The sequence below is a fragment of the Narcine bancroftii genome, chromosome 9 (assembly GCF_036971445.1).
Source record: "Narcine bancroftii isolate sNarBan1 chromosome 9, sNarBan1.hap1, whole genome shotgun sequence".
Lineage (NCBI taxonomy): Eukaryota > Metazoa > Chordata > Chondrichthyes > Torpediniformes > Narcinidae > Narcine > Narcine bancroftii.
Window position 1 is genome coordinate 17,924,962 of NC_091477.1, and position 21,307 is coordinate 17,946,268.

The 21,307-nt window shown below is 41.0% G+C and overlaps 1 long non-coding RNA gene across 2 annotated transcripts; it reads right to left on the minus strand.

Annotated features, from left to right (window-relative positions):
- Nucleotides 1-957: 957 nt before the first annotated feature.
- On the minus strand, nt 958-17,137 carry LOC138743243 (uncharacterized). Of its 2 annotated transcripts, XR_011344751.1 has the most exons (4): nt 17,044-17,117; nt 13,812-13,923; nt 5,616-5,710; nt 958-1,227 (listed from the first exon to the last, which is right to left on the minus strand). It is a non-coding gene; the product is annotated as an uncharacterized lncRNA (long non-coding RNA). The 2 variants fall into 2 exon arrangements; XR_011344750.1 differs by lacking the exon at nt 13,812-13,923 and having other exon boundaries at nt 17,044-17,137.
- Between the last annotated feature and the right edge of the window lie 4,170 nt (nt 17,138-21,307).

Sequence of the window (21,307 nt, forward strand, 5' to 3'; positions counted from 1 at the left end):
ATTATTGAAAATGTACTCTCTAATTCAGAGGCGCAACGATGCAGATAATTCTAAAAAAAACTTTACTCTGTCAGACAGTCTGAATCCATCTATCCACAAAGGCATGGTTCTGTAACTCCACTGTGGCATTTTAATATTAAAATTATTTGTATCTGTTGTAGGCATTGTAATTAAAAAAATAAATACCTACTGAAGGTGGCTCCAGGGGAGTGGACATGTCATTGTATTTCACTATGATTTTAAACAGGAAATTACATTCCAATTGTCAATTTCAACTGTCTGGCATTGTCTGGACTGGAAGTGCACTTAACAATCCATGGTTGGTTAAGGCAAATTTGAAGACTCCACAAAATTAATAAAATATATAAATATGGTTCATCGAGATTGATTTCTTTGAATCTTTTGGTTGATGACACAATGACAGCTCATCCATTTCATTGCGGAAACCCTGACCAATTTCACCTGGTAATTTTATGGTATGTGTCAAGACAGCCTAGGTTCTGTTACAGTTTCTATTCCTCTTTTATTAACTCTTGGTTTGTGGCAAATTTTGTGTACTGGGATATTCCCATGTAAATGCAGCAATATCCCTCAGTCTTGTTTCAAACATAATCTTTGGTTTAATGTCATTTCCCCAGTCTTGATTTTGAAACTTAAGGACTATTTTTGAATATTACCTGGAAAACCTTATAGGACCAAAGTGTAATTTACCAACTAATGTGCACCCAGGAAAGCATGTGAAGTTGCCAGGTGCAGGATAATATGCTGTGAATGGAATTGAAAACTTAAATTTTATAGGAGATGTTAATTTTTTATTTATTAACGACCTAATGTGGAGAGAGCAAAGGAAAGTGAAGAGAAAGTTTCAAGAAAGACCTGGCTGAGTAAATGAGGGGATTAGAGAGTGCTGGGGAAAATAAGAATGCAGAAGCAAAGGCAGAATGTCCAGGAATCTAATTGATAATGCAATGCATATCCAAATTTATTTTCAGCTTTTCCAATCAATGCCATATCCATTTATTCTTTGTGCAATCAGAAATTGATCTCATTCTATTTTGTTACAACGTCTCTTCCAAATCTGGTCAGCCATTCCTTGTACACCACAAAGCCTATGTGTTGAATAATGCAATGTATTGCTTTTCACTCTGCTAAATAATCTGGGAATGTTGCTGAAATAGGGTATTCTTCATGGTTTTGGATCACAAAGCTGTTGTCAATTCTGTGGTGCTGCAAAGAGAACAGAAAACCAGAATATTGAGAGAATTTACCACATCAATTGAAATATGTTAGAGGAGAATTAAACGGAGAAATGGTTCATGCTGATGGTGTGTACATACATTTTAAACTGAAGAGTTTGCATGCTACATTTTATCTTTGTTGAAAAGGGATAATTTGAAACTTTTGTCATGTGTGCATGTCTGTTTTACCTCAATTGTTCACGCTTTATCCTATAAGATTGACATTGCTAGTAATTTAATTAAATAATATTTCTTATTTTAATTTATAATGATATTATTCAAATTTAAGTTTACATTTAGACATACAGCATTGTAACAGGCTCTTACAGCCCATAAGCCCCTGCTGACAATTACACCCAATTGACCAATTTGAAGGGTGGGAGGAAACCCACTCAGACATGGGGGAAAAAGTACAAACTCCTAACAGAAGGTGCCCTGGTTGCTGGTAATGTAACAGCATTGAGCTAACCATGCTGCCCAAATTCTTTGTCCAGTGCTCAAATAGCCACCACGCTCTTAAATTTTAAAACAAATTTTGAACCGTGAGAAAGCTTGGAATCTAAATAAAATCAGAAAAATCTTTGGTACATTCAGCAGATCAGAGGAGAAAACTTTAGTTTTCTTCAGAACTTAGGTGTTAATAAATTTGGGAATCACAGAGCAGGCCAGAATTATTGCCCACCCCTAATGTCCTAAAAGGTGATGTCAGGTCTTTTTGGAGGACACACAATTTTACTTCTATTACTAATACAAAATTCAGGCCAATCATATCCATTGTGTGCAGTTACTTGTTAACTCCCATTAGTACCGATGACACCAGTCACATTATATAATGTGATATTTTAACCTGTTTACGACTGCTGTTCACTCATTCATTTAGGTTTAGAGCAATTGCAATATAGAAATAAAGTATGGAATAGTTTTCCTCACAATTAGCTCCAAATGGCAAGATCAAAGTTTACTGCCCACTTATCTGAATGGTGTGGCATATTCATCTGAGTCACACCTGTGAAAGGCATCAGCAAGGTCTGTGACTCAGTGAACATCTGTGATGTACCACTTGTTGAATTTCTGGATGGATATTTTTGATGGATTTTGAGCAAAAGCTGACAATTAAATGAGGTAAAGAGTAGAAATAATTTGGCTCACTTGTAGGTACCTATGAACTAGATCATAATTTACTCATAATATGTACCAGCATGTATATAATTATATTTTTGTTTTCCATCAGTAACTCTTTCAAAATCAGGATCAAAATTTAATGTCATGAGTATGTCACAAAATTCATTGTTTTGTGGCAGCATCGATGTGCAAATATTTACATAAACTACCTTACAAAATAAATTTTAAAAATAATGCAAGAAAAAGGACAAAGTAAGGTCGTGTTCATTCAGGAATCTGATGGCAGAGGGAAAGAAGCTGCCTTTGTGCTTCTAAGTGCTCGTCTTCAAGCTCCTGTACCTTTATCCTGATGGTAGCAGAGTAAAGAGGGTTTGGCTTAGGTGGTGGGGGTCCTTGAGGATAGACCTTGCTTTCTTAAGATACTTCCTCTTGGTGATGTCCTCGATATAAATTAAATTTAGACATACAGAAAAATAACGGGCCATTTTGGTCATGAATCGGAGGTGCCCAATTTACACCCAATTAACCTATACCTCCAGTATGATTCGAATGGTTGGAGGAAACTGGAGCGCCCGGGGAAAACCCACTCAGACACAGAGAGAAACTCCTTACAAGCAATGCGGAATTTGAACCCCGGTCCCGATTGCTGTAAAGGTGTTGTGCTAACTGTTAAGCCAACCGTGTCGCCCAAGGAGTGAAGACTGGTGTCCGTGATGTCGCAGCCAAGTTAACAACTCTCTGAAGATATTTCTTCTCCTGAGCATTGGCACCTCTACACCAGACATTGATGTAACCAGCCAGAATGCATTCCATGATACATCTGTAGAAGTTTTTGAGAGTCTTTGGTGACATATCAAATCTCCTCAAACACCTCACAAAGTAAAGCCTTCTTCATGATTGCATCGATATGGAGCTCCAGGACAGATCCTCAGGGATATTGACTCCCAGGAATTTGAAGTTCTTGACACTAACTGTGCAAAAAAAATGCATGCTTTTTTATATAGGTCATTTATTCCAGCCATTCTCAATGGGGGCCACAGCAAATGTAAGTAAAAGCCTTGTTTTCCTTTTCACCTCACATAATATATATATATTTTTGTTTTATATGTAGTCAGTAGGACATAAGTATAGAAGAAACCAAAATGTGACTGCTTCAAAGGGAAGGTGGCACATTAACTTTGAACAGCCCACTAGGGGAGACTTAGACAAAGAAAAGATGAGATTGGGTGATTTAGTGGATATTGTGCAAAATTTGTTATTTGTCCTTCAGTTAAGAAAGAGCTTAACAGCCAATGAAATTATCCACCAGTTATTAAAACATAATTTTAAATTTTAAAATTAAACATTCTGCACCGGTAACAGGCCATTTCGGATTATGAGTCTCTGCTGCTCAATTTACACCCCATTAACCTACACCCCAGTACATTTTGAGCCATGGGAGCTCTTGGGGAAAACCCATGCAGACATTGGGAGAACATACAAACTCTTTGCAGACAGCGAGGGATTTGAACCCCGGTCGCAATTGCTGGTGCTGCAAACGCGTTGCGCTAACCGCTATGCCACCCTTTTGTTGTATTATCACACCTCATAGCATAATGCTAAAAACACAGCTGTAGTCCATTTCCAACAGCAGTTGGTTTGACAGAGGGCAATGATAAATGCAAAGGCAAAAATCATCAGGAAAAGTTTTAGTTGATTAGGAACTGGCAGATTTCCTATGAATGGAGAGCTGTTGTTCATAGACTTGGATGTGAATGGACACTAGTCATCTGTGATTTCCTGCTGGGATTACATTTGGTATTTTGATTAATGATCTAAATGTAGACATTGAAATTATCCAGAGTTGGGTTGTCAAAGCTTAAACTTTTACAGGTTTGAATCCCTTTTCTGAGTTGTGTACTCAATTCGTCAAAGTAGCATTCCAGTGAAGTGTTGAAGACCTGCTCCAATGCTGATGGCATTGAGCTTCTGATGTGATGTTAAACTGAAGCACCAATCAGTCTGTTGAGAGGATGTAGGGTGCCCATAGCACTATGCTATGGTTATCTCTGATGTCTCAGTCAATGTTTAAGTTCAAGGAAGGGAGACTCCATTGGCTCTCTCTGCCACCCTTATGGTCCTGGGAATTGACCTCCAGTCTGATGCTCAACACCAACAATACCACACTGTGATGCAGCCAGCCAGGATGCTCTTGATAGAGCTCCTGTAGAAAGTTGACAGAATAGTGGCCGGTAGCCTTGCCCACTTCATTCGTCTCAGGAAGTGTAGTCGCTGTTGCACCTTCCTGACAAATGTTGTTTCCAGGATAGATCACTTCTTAAGTGGACTCCAAGGCATTTGGTGCTCTCTACCCTCTCCACTACAGAGCTCTTAATGTGTAGTGGAGGATGGTCGACTCTGGTCCACAATCATCTTCTTAGACTTGTCCGTGCTGAGACTCAATAGTGAGAATAGAAGCAGGCAGAGTACACAGCCCTGAGGTGTGCCAGTCCTCAGTGTGATAATGCTCAACATTCTGGTGCCAACCTAGACAGACCATGGTCTTTCTGTGAGGAAGCCCATTTAATGTTTATTCAGCATTCTAGAAAGCATGTCTGCCCAAGACCAAATAATTTGTGAAAATTACTTGCCGTGTTTTTATACATTGCAATAGTGACTACATTTCAAAATTAATAAGTTGTCTGTAAAGGTTCGTGAAACTGAATTCTGGAACTGTGTAATATTTTTTTTATTTCGTGCTGGTAATTGTAAATGCCATTCTATTCCTTTGACAATTATTACAGAAAAGTTTTACCTACAGTTTGAATTTCATAGGGCAATTGACTTTAAATAAAATGTAGTATTTCGCATCAGATTCAATCCAATCTTCCTTTGGAAAGTATGTAGAAGTGACCCAAAGAGTTTTAGTTTAAAACATCATTGCAATCTGGGTTGTTCTGAAGATCTTGATCATGTTGCTTTAAATTAATGTAATTTTGTAGAAAAAAATGTATTTCCTGTACTATGTTTATGTGGACAAATTATTTTCACAGGATAAAACACAAACTGCTGGAAGAACTCAATGAGGCTGGCAGTATCAATGGAGACAATGGAATAGTCAACATTTCAGGTCTTGATCCAAAAAAGGAATGTGGAATAAAGAGGGAAATAAAAGCAGGAAATGTTGACTTTTTTTAAGATTAAAACATTTATAATTTTTGTACATACATAATGGCAAAATCCTGTAAAATTTTTTTTTTTTAATTGCATATTTACCTCTGGAGTGTTCGTTTACATAGGAAGCATGTTTACACGGACTTACTCTGTTGGGCAGATCGTCGTATTCATAAGCCCAGTTTCTTATGGAGTGCCTGGAGGAAAAAAATGACAGGATGGAATTTAGCAAATAAATTCCGTCACAACATTTTTACACTGCCACTGCAAAATTTATGCAAATTTTCTGCTTCTCAGTGGCTGTGTAAAAGTCATAATTCTTTGTTCAATTGCTGACCTATGAACCCTTCATCTCAACCAAGTGATTACAGAATGATTAGATATGCATCTATATGACCTCTAGGCTTCTCAAAGCCAATGATCAATTTCTGAAAGAAACATGGCAACCAATTTGCACAAAATAAGATGCGACAAGGACAATCAATTAAATGGCCATTAATTCTTAAAGCAGTGCTCAAAGCAGAATGAATTATGGCTTTCACACCAGGGGATCTTCCTTCTTAAATAATGCCATGCAATTCTTTTGTTTCAATTCCTATTCCTATTTTGAAGAGAAGATGATGCTATCTCATTGAAATGATTCTTTCTTCTTCTTTGGCTTGGCTTCGCGGACGAAGATTTATGGAGGGGTAATGTCCACGTCAGCTGCAGGCTCGTTTGTGGCTGACAAGTCTGATGCGGGACAGGCAGACACGGTTGCAGCGGTTGCAATGGAAAATTGGTGGGTTGGGGTTGGGTGTTGGGTTTTTCCTCCTTTGTCTTTTGTCAGTGAGGTGGGCTCTGCGGTCTTCTTCAAAGGAGGTTGCTGCCCGCCGAACTGTGAGGCGCCAAGATGCGCGGTTTGAGGCGATATCAGCCCACTGGCGGTGGTCAATGTGGCAGGCACCAAGAGATTTCTTTAGGCAGTCCTTGTACCTCTTCTTTGGTGCACCTCTGTCTCGGTGGCCAGTGGAGAGCTCGCCATATAACACGATCTTGGGAAGGCGATGGTCCTCCATTCTGGAGACGTGACCTACCCAGCGCAGTTGGATCTTCAGCAGCGTGGATTCGATGCTGTCAGCCTCTGCCATCTCGAGTACTTCGATGTTAGGGATGAAGTCGCTCCAATTAATGTTGAGGATGGAGTAGAGACAATGCTAGTGGAAGCGTTCTAGGAGCCGTAGGTGATGCCGGTAGAGGACCCATGATTCGGAGCCGAACAGGAGTGTGGGTATGACAATGGCTCTGTATACGCTAATCTTTGTGATGTTTTTCAGTTGGTTGTTTTTCCAGACTCTTTTGTGTAGTCTTCCAAAGGCGCTATTTGCCTCGGTGAGTCTGTTGTCTATCTCATTGTCGATCCTTGCATCCCCACATCTCCATCGGGCACACAAAACTCAAAACAGTCAACCAGTTTACCTATCTCGGCTGCACCATTTCATTGAAATGATTAGTCCTCTGTCAAAGCAGTACAATCTCAGTACTCCAGTGGAATGGTAGGTGGGTTTATGTGTTCAGACTTTGAAGTGGTCTTGAACATACAGCCTTCTCATGCAGAGAAGACAGTGCTACCACTGAATCATTATTAACGATACAGCTAAAATTGACTTTCACAGTCCTGGTCAAGGAAGATGAATGTCAGTCAGAATTTTCCAACCTGATTAAAACCTAGTGATCCCTATTCCAAGGGTGTCAGAAGAGTTTAGAATCAGGCTTAGATTTGATTATTTCTTTTGATTGAATAATCCATCTAAATTCATAACCAAAGATAAACTGCTTGGATCACTTGTTCAAAAAAAAAACTGTTTGAACTCATTTGAGCTGAACTTCAGCATAATAGAGGTTTTTCTCAAGAGGCAGGTGTGGTAGAAGATCAATGGAGTTGCACATATGAGCTAAACACAAAATACCAATATTTTTAAGTACTTATTATGTGAATGTATATGTCTGACTATGAAAAAAATACTTGCAATTGATTGTTTAAAGACATTTTCTTGCCATTTTCCAAACCAAAATGAAATGTAAATTGTTATTCGCAATTCAGTGGCAACAGAACCAGAAATATGCAACATGGGTAAACAAGGAGCCTACAGATGCTGGAACGGGTTGTCATATTTGGCCCATTAAGGTCCAACCTCTACCCATCTTGGATCCTGTTCCATGGTCAGGGCTGCAGGATCATTGACAGGTTTCTTCTGTTTGAGTTGGGTAAACATTTATAGTTCAAGGTTTAAGCAACAAGACCAAACTTCCAATCAATTAGGTTGACTGCCAAACAGAGTTTCCTCAGCTGCTACTTCGATTGCTGAACAGATTTTCTTTTAAGGATCATAAGTAACTTGTCCGTTGCTGACGCCGCTAGTCATATCCAAAAATATTATTTGTTAATTGACACTAAAATAATGATTGTCTTCTACTCAAATAATTTAGATAACTTATGAAGCAGCTGTAGCCATCTGCTACAAAGAAACACACACTCGCAGTGAGGGAGGTTAAACTCTTGACTTTATTGAGGCTGGAAATGCTTCTTTTATACATTTGGAGTTCCCGCCATTCGGTTGATTGGCTGACATCAGCTGCATGAATAACAAACACCGGATTCCCGCCCGCGGCAACATTCTTGCATATGAATCCCCTTCTTCCCCACTCTGGTGTTGCTCTGTTAGCTGGTCAGCCTTGCCAGTGCCATTTTAGGGCTGATGGTCTTGTACTGCCCCAGCTTCCAACCGCGCCGGTTCGCTAAGCTGGTTAGTGAGTTATGTCACTGTTTATTACCGTGCATTGTCGGCTGCCGCACAGAGATAGTTTAACATCAATGGTGAGATGCAACTTGGATCATGATCGTAAAATTGTTATTGAGTCTCTAGTATTGCTAAGATATGTAAAACAAAATAATCCCTGTTTGTCAAGTAAGCAAAACACTCTTCACTTTTAGTTTGGTGTTAATTTGAAGTGAAGTAGGACTATTAAGAAACTGTAGTGAGTGATGCAGTGAATAAAGCACAACAGAAGTTGTCTGTGAGCTAAACCAACAGAACTGTTTAATGGAATCCTCACAAGTTTAAATAATTACAATTGGCGCGCTATCACAATCATTTGACTTCTGAAGTCGTGCGCTTTACAGAGTTCTTTGTGTTCCCGGCTATTGGGAACTCCTGAACCCACAACTATGGATGCCAGCTTGAGAATGGAGTACCACAGATCACCACAAATTCTTCATGTGTTACCTGCCCATCTGCCCTAGCCCCCTTCACCCCCATATAAGCACAGGATTCTACTTGTCCTCACCTACCAGCCCACCAGGCTCTACATCCAACATATCATTCTCTACCATTTCCACCACCTACAATGTGATTCCACCATCAGCCTTCCCTGTCCACTTTCCGCAGGGACTGCTCCCTCTGTGTCACCCCCCCCCCATCCATTTCTTTCCCACCAATCACCCCCTTAGCACCTATCCAAACAACCACAGGAAGTGCTACATCTGCGCCTACACCTCTTCTTTCACCACCATTCGGGGCCCCTAATAGTCCTTCCAAGTGAAGCAACAGCAACACTTGACTTTTGAATCTCATGGGGATATCTACTGCATCCAGTGCCCCATGCTCCTATTGTGGTCTCCTCTACATCAGAGAAACTGGAGGCAGACTGGGAAATGGCTTTGCTGAGCATCTTCGCTCTGTTCTTTGCAACAGGGGCATCTGCCAGTGGCATCCCATTTCAGTTTCCTACTCCATTCCCATGGCAACATGTCTGCCCATGGTTTCATGCACTGGCAGACTGAGACCACCCACATATTGGAGGAGCGACACCTCATATTCCATCTGGGAAGCCTCCAACCGAATGGCATTAATGCCAACTACTTCATTTTCCATTTGCAACTCCCCACCCCCAAACCAGTATTTTTCTTTCCCTATCCCTTTGTCTATTCTCTCTTTCTCTCTCTTACACATAAAGAGTAAGTCAATTGTTGTTCTATATCACTCATTTTCAAAATAATAGCAAATAATATTGAAGCATGATCCTAAAGCTAGTTTTCTTTAATCAACCTTTTTGCAGACTTTAAGTTGACTTTTTCTACAATAGTGTGAAATAATCCCCCATTCCCTTGAGGTCATTTAAAAAAGTTATTTATTTATGCGGTCTGCATGTTGCACAGGCCTTTTTTGGCCTTTCTGAATTGTTCCTGGATTAAAGAGGCCACTAAAACTCAATGACATTGATGAGTCTGCAGGTCAAATATTGGCCAGACCTTCAGAGAACAGATTTCCTTCCTTGAAAGATATCAGTGAACTCAATGAATCTTTATAATAATGCAGCAGTTTCATCTTTACAATGAATGAAATCAGCTTTTGGGTGAAATTTTCAATTTATTTAGTTACTTCAATCAAAATTCCTTGGGTGCATTGTGAGATTTGAACTCACCGTGATCCAACAGTCTTGCTGTTAGTTTTGCTGTTTAATTTCTCGCATAACTCTCATCGTTTTTTGCTGAGATCCTGGCTTTAAGTATGTGGGCATACTTATTACCATAGTGCTCTTTTAGAGCCAGCTATGTTCACAAAACATCTTTGACAACAGGTGAAAATTCCAATCATTTGAATGCTCATTGGCATTTAAAACTGACACAGCTATTAAATAATTGTAAATGTCAACTTAAATTAACAATTAAATTTAAAAAATCTTCACACCTTTTATCCTGACAACCATTCTAATTGAATGGGATGACTCGCACCATCTTAAATTTAACACAAGGCACTTTTACAAAGCCGCTGAGAAGCAGTGTAAAAATGTTTGGACAGAATTTATTATGTAAATTCCATCCCATAATTTTTCCACCAGGATCACTAAACATTTTTACGGAGCAGCTACAGTCTAAATTGACTGCAGACACTCTGCAAAAATGGGCTCCTAGCCCAGACTGCCTTGATCCTAGCCTTGATTGTCTGTCGACCCTCCTGCCCCTGGCCGCATATTGCCCTGGTCCCATCTAACTTGCGGTGCTGCTAAACCCAGAGAGAACCTGAGCATCGCACCAGCTTGCAGCAAGAAGCAGGTGGTGGCGGCAAGAAGTTGGCAGCGACAGCTCAATGCGGGAGCAATGGTCATCTTCATTGCCCATAATCCCCCATGCAGTTGGAATCGCTCTGCCCGAGCCAGGGATACACAGAGTGGTTCCAGCTGCATGGGGGATTAAAAATAGATCATAAATAATAAATATAGATAATAATATAGTGACAGAAAAAAATAAATGTGCAGGAAGCCTTTCTTTTGTGGAGTTGGTATAGTTTAGCATAATAAAGAGAAGTTCAAGAGCCTGATATCTATTGGGGGAGGGGGGAGCAAACGGGTTGTTGAGCATAGAGGTACTGGTCTTCAGGTCTGTGGCTTCTTTCCGAAGGTAGCAGTGAGAAGAGGTTTTGATCAGGGTAATAGGTAACTTTTATGATGTTCGCCACCATCTTGAGGCAGGAGCTCACAAGATGGCAGGTCAGAGCTTGTGATGGACCTGGCTATTTTTGCTACCTTCTGCAGGCTTTTGCATTTTTGGGCATTTGAATTAATCAAACCAATCTGTGATGAAACCAGTTGGTAAACTTTCCACAGTACACCTGCAGAATTTAGATATTAAATGACATGTCAAATCTCCTTAGAAAGTAAAAGTGTTGGATTTTGTTCTTCATGGTTGCCTCAATATGTTTGCCAGGAGAGGTCTGCTGAGATATTGACCCCAGGAACCTGTCAATATGGACAGGTACATAGTCCATTACTATCCTCTTCCTAAAATCAACAATAAGCTCCTTGACCTTGGTGGCAGTGAGAACAAAATTTTTGTTCAGACCCCACCCATCCAAATTCTTGATCTCCATCATGTATTCTGATTCATCATTTCCTATTATTCAATCAACAATGGTAATGTTGTCAGCAAATTTATAGATTGTTATATGTGTTGAATGTGGCAACGCAGTCAGGAGTATATAGGGAATCGAGCAGGGGACAAAACTCGCAGCTTTAAGGTGCCCCTGTGTTGCTGGTCAACAAGCAGGAATGGATGTTGCCAATCTGCACTGATTTGGATCTGCAGATGAGCAAGTTAAGCCTTTAGTTGCAGAGAGAGGAACAGAATCAATGATCCCTTAGTTTGATCATAGATTTTGCTGCACTGATGGTGTTGAATGCTGAGCTGTAGTCAATGAACATATAATCACAGAGGAGTGGCATTGATGGGTATGCATCAAGGAACTAGCTTGGTCTGATTATGAAAGGATTACAAAATTGCAATGTAACTTATGGCTGCATTTTGGAAATGGATTTAATGCATGCTGTCACAAACTAACAAACCTTTTAATTTTATAGCACTAGCAAAGGAACAGCAATGGAAAATTCACCAGACAATTGCAAATTCAGAATAATATTTTTTATTAAAGTATAAAAACATAACATTTATTACTTATCTCTAACTTAAACTCTAAATTTAACCCCACTATGCGCAAATGTAAATATGTGTGTGTGTGTGTGTGTTAGAAGTCCCACACTCTGAAATGTCCATTTTAAAAACTTCAGCATCATTTTTGTCTTACATGAAGGTCTTTAAATTTTTAGTTCAGAAATAATTATAAAGCACTTTTAAACATCAAATCTCTTTAAACTCACAATTCTTTCAATGAGTTGTCCTTCAGACAGATTCTCCTTCATATGAGTGGTTTCACAAACTCCCTCTTAACTTGCCTAAAAGTTCCAGAGTCTATTTACTTCTCGAATGAAGAGTTTTGGAATCTGTGTTCTAAATGTTGAAACTGCACTCTTTATCTTAAAAAGTTAGAAGTGGGCTTACTTATTTCAAAGCCGGTTATCTTCTGTGAACAGGATAATACAAGTCCTGTCTTTCCATGAGGTCAAGTTTTCTGTCATTAGTTTTCTTCCACAAAGAGGCTGCACTCTTTATATTCAAAAGAGCAGTCGGAAAGTGACTTATTCCAAAGCACTTGTGTTCCCCTTTTTCAGGAGTAACATAGGCAGCTTTTTCCCCCTCAACAGGATGGTGAGTTCCTTTAAACTGACCTCTGTCTTGGATTACAATAATATATTTCTGGAAAATCTCTCATGTCATGTGGTATGTGACATCATTTCTGTCATTGAAGTTCATAGTCTTTTAACAAAGATGTGCTAAAAATATCTAAGTCTACTTATGCCTCTGTGATGTCTGTCTATACAGATACAAAATGGCTGTGTGATACAGGTGTTTCTGAGATAGCACCTGTTATTTTCAGTATCTCAAAAACCATCATAAATCCTTTCATCTACTAATTCTAGTGTTGTCTTTGTGCTGAAACCAGCTAATAGCTGTAAAGAACCATGTGTCTGTAGAAAGTAAATGAGCCCTGATCACCCACAATTAACTTATTAAACCATATCTAGATCAAATATAGTTTTAACATTAAACTAAGGATTAATATTAACATAGATCCGCTACAATGCACACAATGTGATATTAAATTGGCTACTTAGAGGGAACAATTTAATGATGTGAATTAAAGTAATATAATGTTTTTTTACGAAGCGATGGCAAATTTTAAGCAGTTTCAGATTTCTAAGACTCAATATTCTCTTCAGTAAAGCTTGACCCATTGCTAAGTACAGTACAGAGCCAGATGAGAAGATCATCCTCCAGAGAAAAGAAACTCTCGTTGTCACCCATAAGATACTGTTAGACACAACTGAGGCAGCAAGCAGGAAAATGAATTTTCTCCCTTTATAGATCAGTGTGGCTTTCTCAGGTTAATTAGGGTAAGTGCAATGGTAAATTCATGTACATCATGTGATGCACATCATTCCCCACCTCTTTTCCATGTTAAGGGTACACCATCACATTGGTCCTTTTTGACTTGTTTTAAGATAATTTATTGTTTTCTTCCTATTTTGTTGAGTATTTATGCTTATTTCCCATTCTTACTTTCACAATCATCTGTCTCCACCAAAAATCACCCAAATGCACGTGTCATCTGCCTGCAAGTCATACTCACATCCATTAGGAGATGCATCTCATTATAGTTATTGGTCTGTGCTTAGTGCAGGAGAGAAGAATGCAAGCATAAAGTAAAGAGCAGACTGGAGATCTGTCACAGTTTAGGCAAAAACAGAAGTGGTGATCAGAAGTGGAAATGCAAGGGCTTTATGGCTGCCGGATAAAAATATTAAATATCTCATGTGAACATCAATCATATTATATGATTGTAGCCATGAGAGAAAATGACTTACGTCATTGGGCAAAGTAGCTAGGGATAATTCAAGTCTTTCCACTTGAGCTCTTGCGTTTCTGGTTTTTATGTTGACAGCTCCTCAAAAGAGCTGATTCCTTCTGTATGTCATGCTGGAAGACATAGTGCCAGGCACTTGTGAAGATAATCAGATGGCAGTGAATCCTGTTAGATGGTACTTCAAGATCAAGTTCAACCTTGTATCCCATTACAACCCAACTAAACAGTGTTCCCCAGTCCTCGATGCATAACAGTGAAAACCAAGCACATTGACATAACACACATACAGAAAAATGATACATATACACTGTCCATGTACATATATTAAAATAAATATACTTAATAAATAGTGGATTCAAGGAGAGTTGTTTTAGCAGTCGTTCAGCTGTCTCATTGCCTGTGGGAAGAAACTGTTCCTCAACCTGGTTGTTCTGGCTCCAATACTCTTGTGTTTTTTTCCTGCCAGGAAAAACTGAAAGATGCTGTGAGTGGGATGGTTGGGGTCCTCATGGATTTTGTGAGCCTTTTGAAGCAATAACCCTGGTTAATTCCATCGATTGGGCCAGTGGTTGGGGGGGAGGGGGGGAGTGAGAGGGTGACCCCAGTGCTGCTTTTATGGATCTATGCATTGATCTCCAATCCAATGCTCTGCAACAACCCTACCATGCTGTGACGTAGCCAACCAGGATGCTCTTGATAGAACTCCTGTAGAAAGTTGACAGAACAGTGGCCGGTAGCCTTGCTGGCCTATGATTTTATCTGATGATCACAGACAAGAGGCTTCGGGGTGATGTCAAGGACAGCTTGGGTGAATCAGTGTTGAGGGGTACAATGTTCTCAGTGCCTATGTAGTTAGATGCTAGACCCAAGAGAGTATACAAAAATGGAGCATATTTGAGGATAGCAGCAAATTTATTAAATCTTGGCAGAAGTACTGAATAATGTTCTCTAGTTTAACAGAGAGGGTGAAGTCCACAGAATATTTCCGGATTGATCATGCAGCCCATTGTGTAGATGTTTTTGTGAATATCCCTTTGTTCGAACAATTAGCTCCTCCTTTGAAACTTCAAACCTAGCAACCAAACCAAACCAAAAATGTGACCACTGCTAAGCAGATTTTAATGCTGCCATGTCTATGACCTTAAGCAGAGTAATCAATAGCTGGATGGAAACTTTATAATATACCACTGATTTGCCATTCCCCATCATAGTGGGCCAGGCAGCATCAATGGAGGAAAATGTTTAGGGTCAAAGCCTTTCTCTAGCTACTGTGTCCTGGTGGTGGAAGGTATGAATGGTCAGGGCAATTGATTAGATGCCATCAGGTGGGATACATTGTTGGGGATGAGTTTATGAGTGTTGTTAACACTGCACTTATCTAGGAAAGTAGAGCTTTTCTGTCACTCTTTTGGTGGAAGGCCTTGGGTGTCAGGAGATTTCTGTCACAACCCCATGACTTATTGGGTGGCACATTGATGCCATAGTTATTGCAGCTGCACCAGACCACCAGTGAGCCAGGTTCAATCCTGTTAACCATATAACCATTTACGGAGCGGAAACAGGCCATGTTGGCCTTTCAATGTTCTTGGATATTTCATTGTGTTTGCGTGTTCTTGCTGAGAATCCGTGGGCTTTCCCGGATGCTTTGGATTTCTATTACATCCCAAAGACATTCAAGTCAGTTAATTGGTTACTGCAAATTTCTCTGAGTGTAGGAGAACAGAGGAAGATTAATGGACACAAAAGAGAGTAGGCAGCAGGGAAAAAATGTGGGGGAATACAATTGATGAGAATGCCTTGAGAGTCAGCAGATTAAGTAGGCTGAATGGCCTTTTTTGAGAACATATGAGAAATTATCAAGGATTGAAGAATTAAAGGAGGAATCAATGATACTATTTATGAGGTTACAGGCATTTTTCTCTGTCAGTGAGGTAAAATGAGCAAGATACTAGGTAGGCAGTGCTATTTTAACCTCTTCGTGAGTAGTGTGAGCTGTATTCAATGCTTAAGCTCCAACAGTTATTTCTGTCCTCTGTATTGTGCAGAAAATCCTTCCCTATCTATCAAATGATCCCTGAACAACTAACCAATTAGCATTGATTGGGAAACTAAAATCATGTAAAGCTAAAGGAACAAAATCATTTTTTTGTTGGGGAAAGGTTTGAGATGAATGTGACAATTGTTTCAGTTTGTTGCTGTGTTTTATTTGCCTTTATGCTTTCACTGAGAAGCAAATATAGGCAATTAGTTCTCATTGTGTCTTCTGTGACATTGTCACTTGCTCTGATTTGATGCATTCTATTGATCCATAGATATTTGAGAGGCTCTTAACGATGATTCACTAGAACTTTGAATGAAGTAAGGTGACTTGCTTTTTGGAAACCAGATATCATGTCACAATTCCTGTCATTGTGTTAATATATGATAAACCTTGCTATTAATTTTACAAAGCTTTAGAACTTGCATTAAACTGACAGCCAGAGCAAGTTCACAAACATATAAATTTCAGTTTATTTGCATTGTATTTTGGAATTTCACCCTATCATCATTAAAAGATTCCTTTAACCCTCAGGAATGGAGACAATTGCAATAAACAATGAAGATTTTGCTTCCTGAACACTTTTGGGTGATTTTCTTTTCATTGAGTTCGGGCTGCTGATCAGGAAAATCATCTTAAAAATTTCTTATCACATAAAACCTATCAGATAAAGCCTATTTTGGTGATTTCCTGTCATATTTTAAGTCTACTTCAATCATACAAAACCATGAAGATAGCTATTGATCCATTTCATTCATGAATTTGCATTTCAGGCAGGGTGAAAAGAAATGGGATGTGAGAGTTATTAGGGAACAGAAGGCAGTGAAAGGAGGCTGGATTTTACCTACTGTGAATTTGTGGAGTTGGTTGCAGGCACTGTGTTAAACACTGGACACTGCACCAGATACCATGAATAGAACTAACAAGTAAACTATGCAATCGCTGATTATGTTTGTTAAGAGTTACCGCTGCCTCACTTGATTTAATCAAACATTTGTCATGCATCTCTTACAAAAATACAAAGAGTTCCAAGTCTTATTCCTCCAGGATGTAGAGTTTTAAGCCAGAGATAAATGGAGTGAAAGAATATGACTCTGGGTCAATCGCAATATGCTTAACCAATATGATAGATACCAATTTATAGGCACAATAAAATTTAATATCCCTTTAGTGGTACTAATTGGAAACAGCTTACCAGAGAAGAGTCAACTAGCAACTGTTTTTTTTATTTTAAACAATCGTGCATCTCACAAATGGAAGTCATGTCAGCGCGCCTTACAAAGGGGAGTTATGTCAGCGCGCCTCACAAATGGGGGTGATGTCAGCGCGCCTCACAAAGGGGAGTGATGTCAGCGCGCCTCACAAAGTGGAGTGAAGTCAGGGGAGTTATTGTCTCTCTGGCAACATGCCAGCAGGGAAGCAACATGCTCCGCCAACCCAGCTGGGTCTGCAAACACATGCTTCTCCTGGGTAAAGAAGGAGAGCCTGCACCATTCTTTGCTGATTGCTTGGTGCAGCAATTCTGCCTGTCCAGCTGTGCGGCTGCTCAGTCCACCACATCACCCCACCCCCCCCCACCCCCACCCAAGAATCATTGCATAGCTGCAATGTCACAACTTTGGATATTTTAGGAGGGCATCCCCGATGCTTGGGAAGTGGGACATGTATAGGTTCAGCAATGTCCATGTGTGCCAGCTTCAGTCTGTCTTGTGTAAAAAGCTCTGGGTGACCACCAATGTCCAATAGCACTGTAGATCCATTGTGCTGCAGCATTTTATAAAGCTCCTTGTAAGGTTACTGCAGGTGTGTAGCATGGGATGGACATTGAACAAAGGCATAAGAAGTAGAGTCAAGAGCAGCAGGAATGTGTGTAGGCAGTGATCCATGATGAGTTGCTGGAACCGGAGCCAGGGAACCCATCTTGTTTCTTAGTTCTTGTAATTCCTCTGCCACCAAGGATCTATCTTTGGCTGGAGAAGGAGTGATGTCTGCCGGTACTAGGAGTAGAGCGCCGTAAACTAATTCTGCTAAAGAAGTCTCCAGGTGAACCTTAGGTGCCGTTCTAAAACCCAACAGCACCCACAGTAATTCATCTGCCGACTGAGACCCGTTAAGTTTTGCCAACCATTGTTAGTATATGCCATTAACCTCTGGACATGGGCAACGGGCCCACAATGTCCATGTGTACATGCTAAAACATTTGAGTCATAGGTGGAAATTGTTGAAGTGGTAATTGGTTGTGCCGTTGAACCTTACCTGCCTGGCAGGAGATGCATGTTTGTGCCCAGTGAGTGACCTGCTTCCTTAAGCCATGGCAGATACATTTTGAGGACATAAGCTTGACGGATGGATGGATGGATGGGACAGGCTGTGAATGTGGTCAAAAAGTTTCCTCTGCCAAGACAATTGGAAGATTGGTCATGGGTGGCCAGTTGAAGTATCACAAAGTATGTACACCTGGTCGGGGCCCAAAGGAACATCAACTAAGAGCAGGTCCATAATAGCTGTATGGAAAGCTTGTACTTCCTGGTCCTCTTGTTGGGCTATTGCGAGAACCCAGAGATCTAGCCCTCTTGTAATCGCATTGACCTCTGTCCTGGTCAAGGCATCAAATACAACATTGTCTTTACCAGACAAATGCCGCACATCAGAGATAAATTCAGAAATATAAGCTAGATACCTCTGTGGACGCACCGACCAGGGATCCAAAATCTTGGCAAGGGCAAATGTTAAAGCCTTATGGTTAGTAAATGTAGTAAAATGACTGCCCTTGAGAAAATGTCTGAAATGTTTTATGGCCAGATAAAGCACTAAAAACTCCCAATCAAAAATGCTGTCCTTTAATTTGAGCAGGCATAAGTGGCAGCTGAAAAACGCCAGGGTTTGTCAGTGACCACTGATTTTCTGTTCTAGGACCATCTCCACGGCAATGTCTGATGTGTCTGACCTGAGCACAAGTGGGGCATGCATATGGGGGTGGGCCAACGTGATTACCTTTGAAAGTGCATCTTTAGTCTCAAATGTCCTGTGGTCTTTGTAGTCCAGAGCAATTTTTTAGGTTTGCAGGTGAGGATGTGGAACAAGGACTTCATAATCCTGGCAGATGCTGGGATGAACCTGTTATAAAAGTTAACCATTCCCTGGAATTCTTTTAGCCCTTTAACTGGAGTGGGCTTTGGGGAGGCCTGAATGACTGATACTTTGTCTGGAAGCGAGGTTGCACCTGTGCTTGAAATTCTGTATCCCAAAAAGTCAATTGTGTGCTTGCCAAATGCTCACTTCGCCAGGTTGATAGAAAGGCCGAAATCCTGAAGCCTCTGAAACAATTGTTGCAGGTGTTATTTGTGCTCTTGAGTTAATATTTCATCGAGGTGGACGGAAAGGAAAGGCAAATCCCTCATGATACCGTCTATTAAATGTTGGAATATCTGAGCCGCGTACTTAAGGCTGAAAAACATCCTCAGAAACTTAAAATAGACTTCTTCTTTGTCTTGGCTTCGCAGACGAAGATTTATGGAGGGGGTAAATGTCCACGTCAGCTGCAGGCTCGTTTGTGGCTGACAAGTCCGATGCGGGACAGGCAGACACGGTTGCAGCGGTTGCAGGGGAAAATTGGTTGGTTGGGGTTGGGTGTTGGGTTTTTCCTCCTTTGCCTTTTGTCAGTGAGGTGGGCTCTGCGGTCTTCTTCAAAGGAGGTTGCTGCCCGCCGAACTGTGAGGCGCCAAGATGCACGGTTTGAGGCGATATCAGCCCACTGGTGGGGGTCAATGTGGCAGGCACCAAGAGATTTCTTTAGGCAGTCCTTGTACCTTTTCTTTGGTGCACCTCTGTCACGGAGGCCAGTGGAGAGCTCGCCATATAACACGATCTTGGGAAGGCGATGGTCCTCCATTCTGGAGACGTGACCCACCCAGACTAAACAGAGTAATAATGGTCATTTTAGAGATGTCCTCCAGGTGGACAGGGATTTGGTGATAACCTTTTACTAAGTCTACCTTCGATGAGATGTGTTTGCCACGAAGGCTGGTGTCAAAATCTTAAATGCGCCTTTGAGGCATTGGTAATCTCCACAAGGCCTTAGGCCTCTGGATGCTTTGGGCATGAAGAAAGTGGGCATGTGTTGAATATGGTGGCGTGGACAAAATGGCACCCTTTCACATCTACCAATAAGTCATGTGCCCTCAGTAAGTCTGCTCCCAAAATGGGCTGTCCTATGGCCGTCTGCATGAAAGTCCAGTGGTAAGGTGTGTTGCCTAATACCACTTATTTCGATTTGGTACCATAACTGCTAATCATAGTGCCATTTGCAGCACGCAAGTTGGCTTGAGGCACTCGAGATTCCAGCTTGTAAGAAAATACTAGAAAGATACCGAGCTGAGCTCCAGTGTCGACTAACAGTTTGCATCCCATGCACAGGTCAGTGGCATATAACAGGCCCGTCTTGTTGCCAACCACTAAGGTCATCAATGGCGATTGGTGCTGTCATTTCCCTGGGAGTCAACCACGTAACTGTACGGTGGCACACAGTGGCGCACATTCCTGCGCCACTTTCTGTTGTAGAAACACCACTCACTGTTCTCCAATGGCTTTTTCTTCTTCAGCAGATTGTGGAGTGCTGTAGAACTGGCGGCTGCATTGACTTGACTGTCCAAGGTGACCTTTTGAAACTTTGCCACGGGAGGCTGTGGTACCCTGTGGAGTCTGTCTGCCTCCTTCACCACTTCCCTTGTTTGGAGAAGTCAGCAGAAGAGAGCAACAGGGCGATGTCATGAGGGAGCCATTCCAAGTAGGCTTCCTTGAATATTAACCAGTTGAAATGGCCATCTGCTTCATTCATCAGTTCTGACGGCCTTCTATCCCCCAAATTGTCAAGGTGGAGTAAGTGTGTGCTTCTTTCCAGGTCAGACATGCCGAAAGTCACGAAGAGGTGCGCCTTAAAGCTCTGTATTGATCCTCCTTGGATGGGTAGTTGATAAAATCATCTACCTTGGCAGCAGAAACTTCATCAATGAGGCAACTACATGCCAGAATTTGGTGACTCCATTTGTTATGTTCCTAATGTGGAACTGCTCCTCAGCTTTCTGGAACCATGGACATGGTCTGTGAGGCCAGAGGGTGGGCAGTTTCACAGCCACCACATGCAGCGTAGTAGTGGCATCCATTCTGCAGGCTTTCTCACTGTGTTTCATTGTTGGGACTCAAAAGACATTGAGCACCCATCAGGGTCACCAATTTAGTGGGACTAACTGCAGAGCTCAAGAAACACAGCTAATCAGAGAAGAGTCAACTACCAACTGTTTTTTTTTTATTTTAAACAATCACGTGCTTCATAAAAGGGAGTAATGTCAGTGTGACTCACAAAGGGGAGTGAAGTTAGCGTGCTGCAGAGTCATTGTCTTTCTGACAACATGCTAACAGGGAAGCCACGTGCTCTGTCATCCCAGGTGGGTCTGCAAACG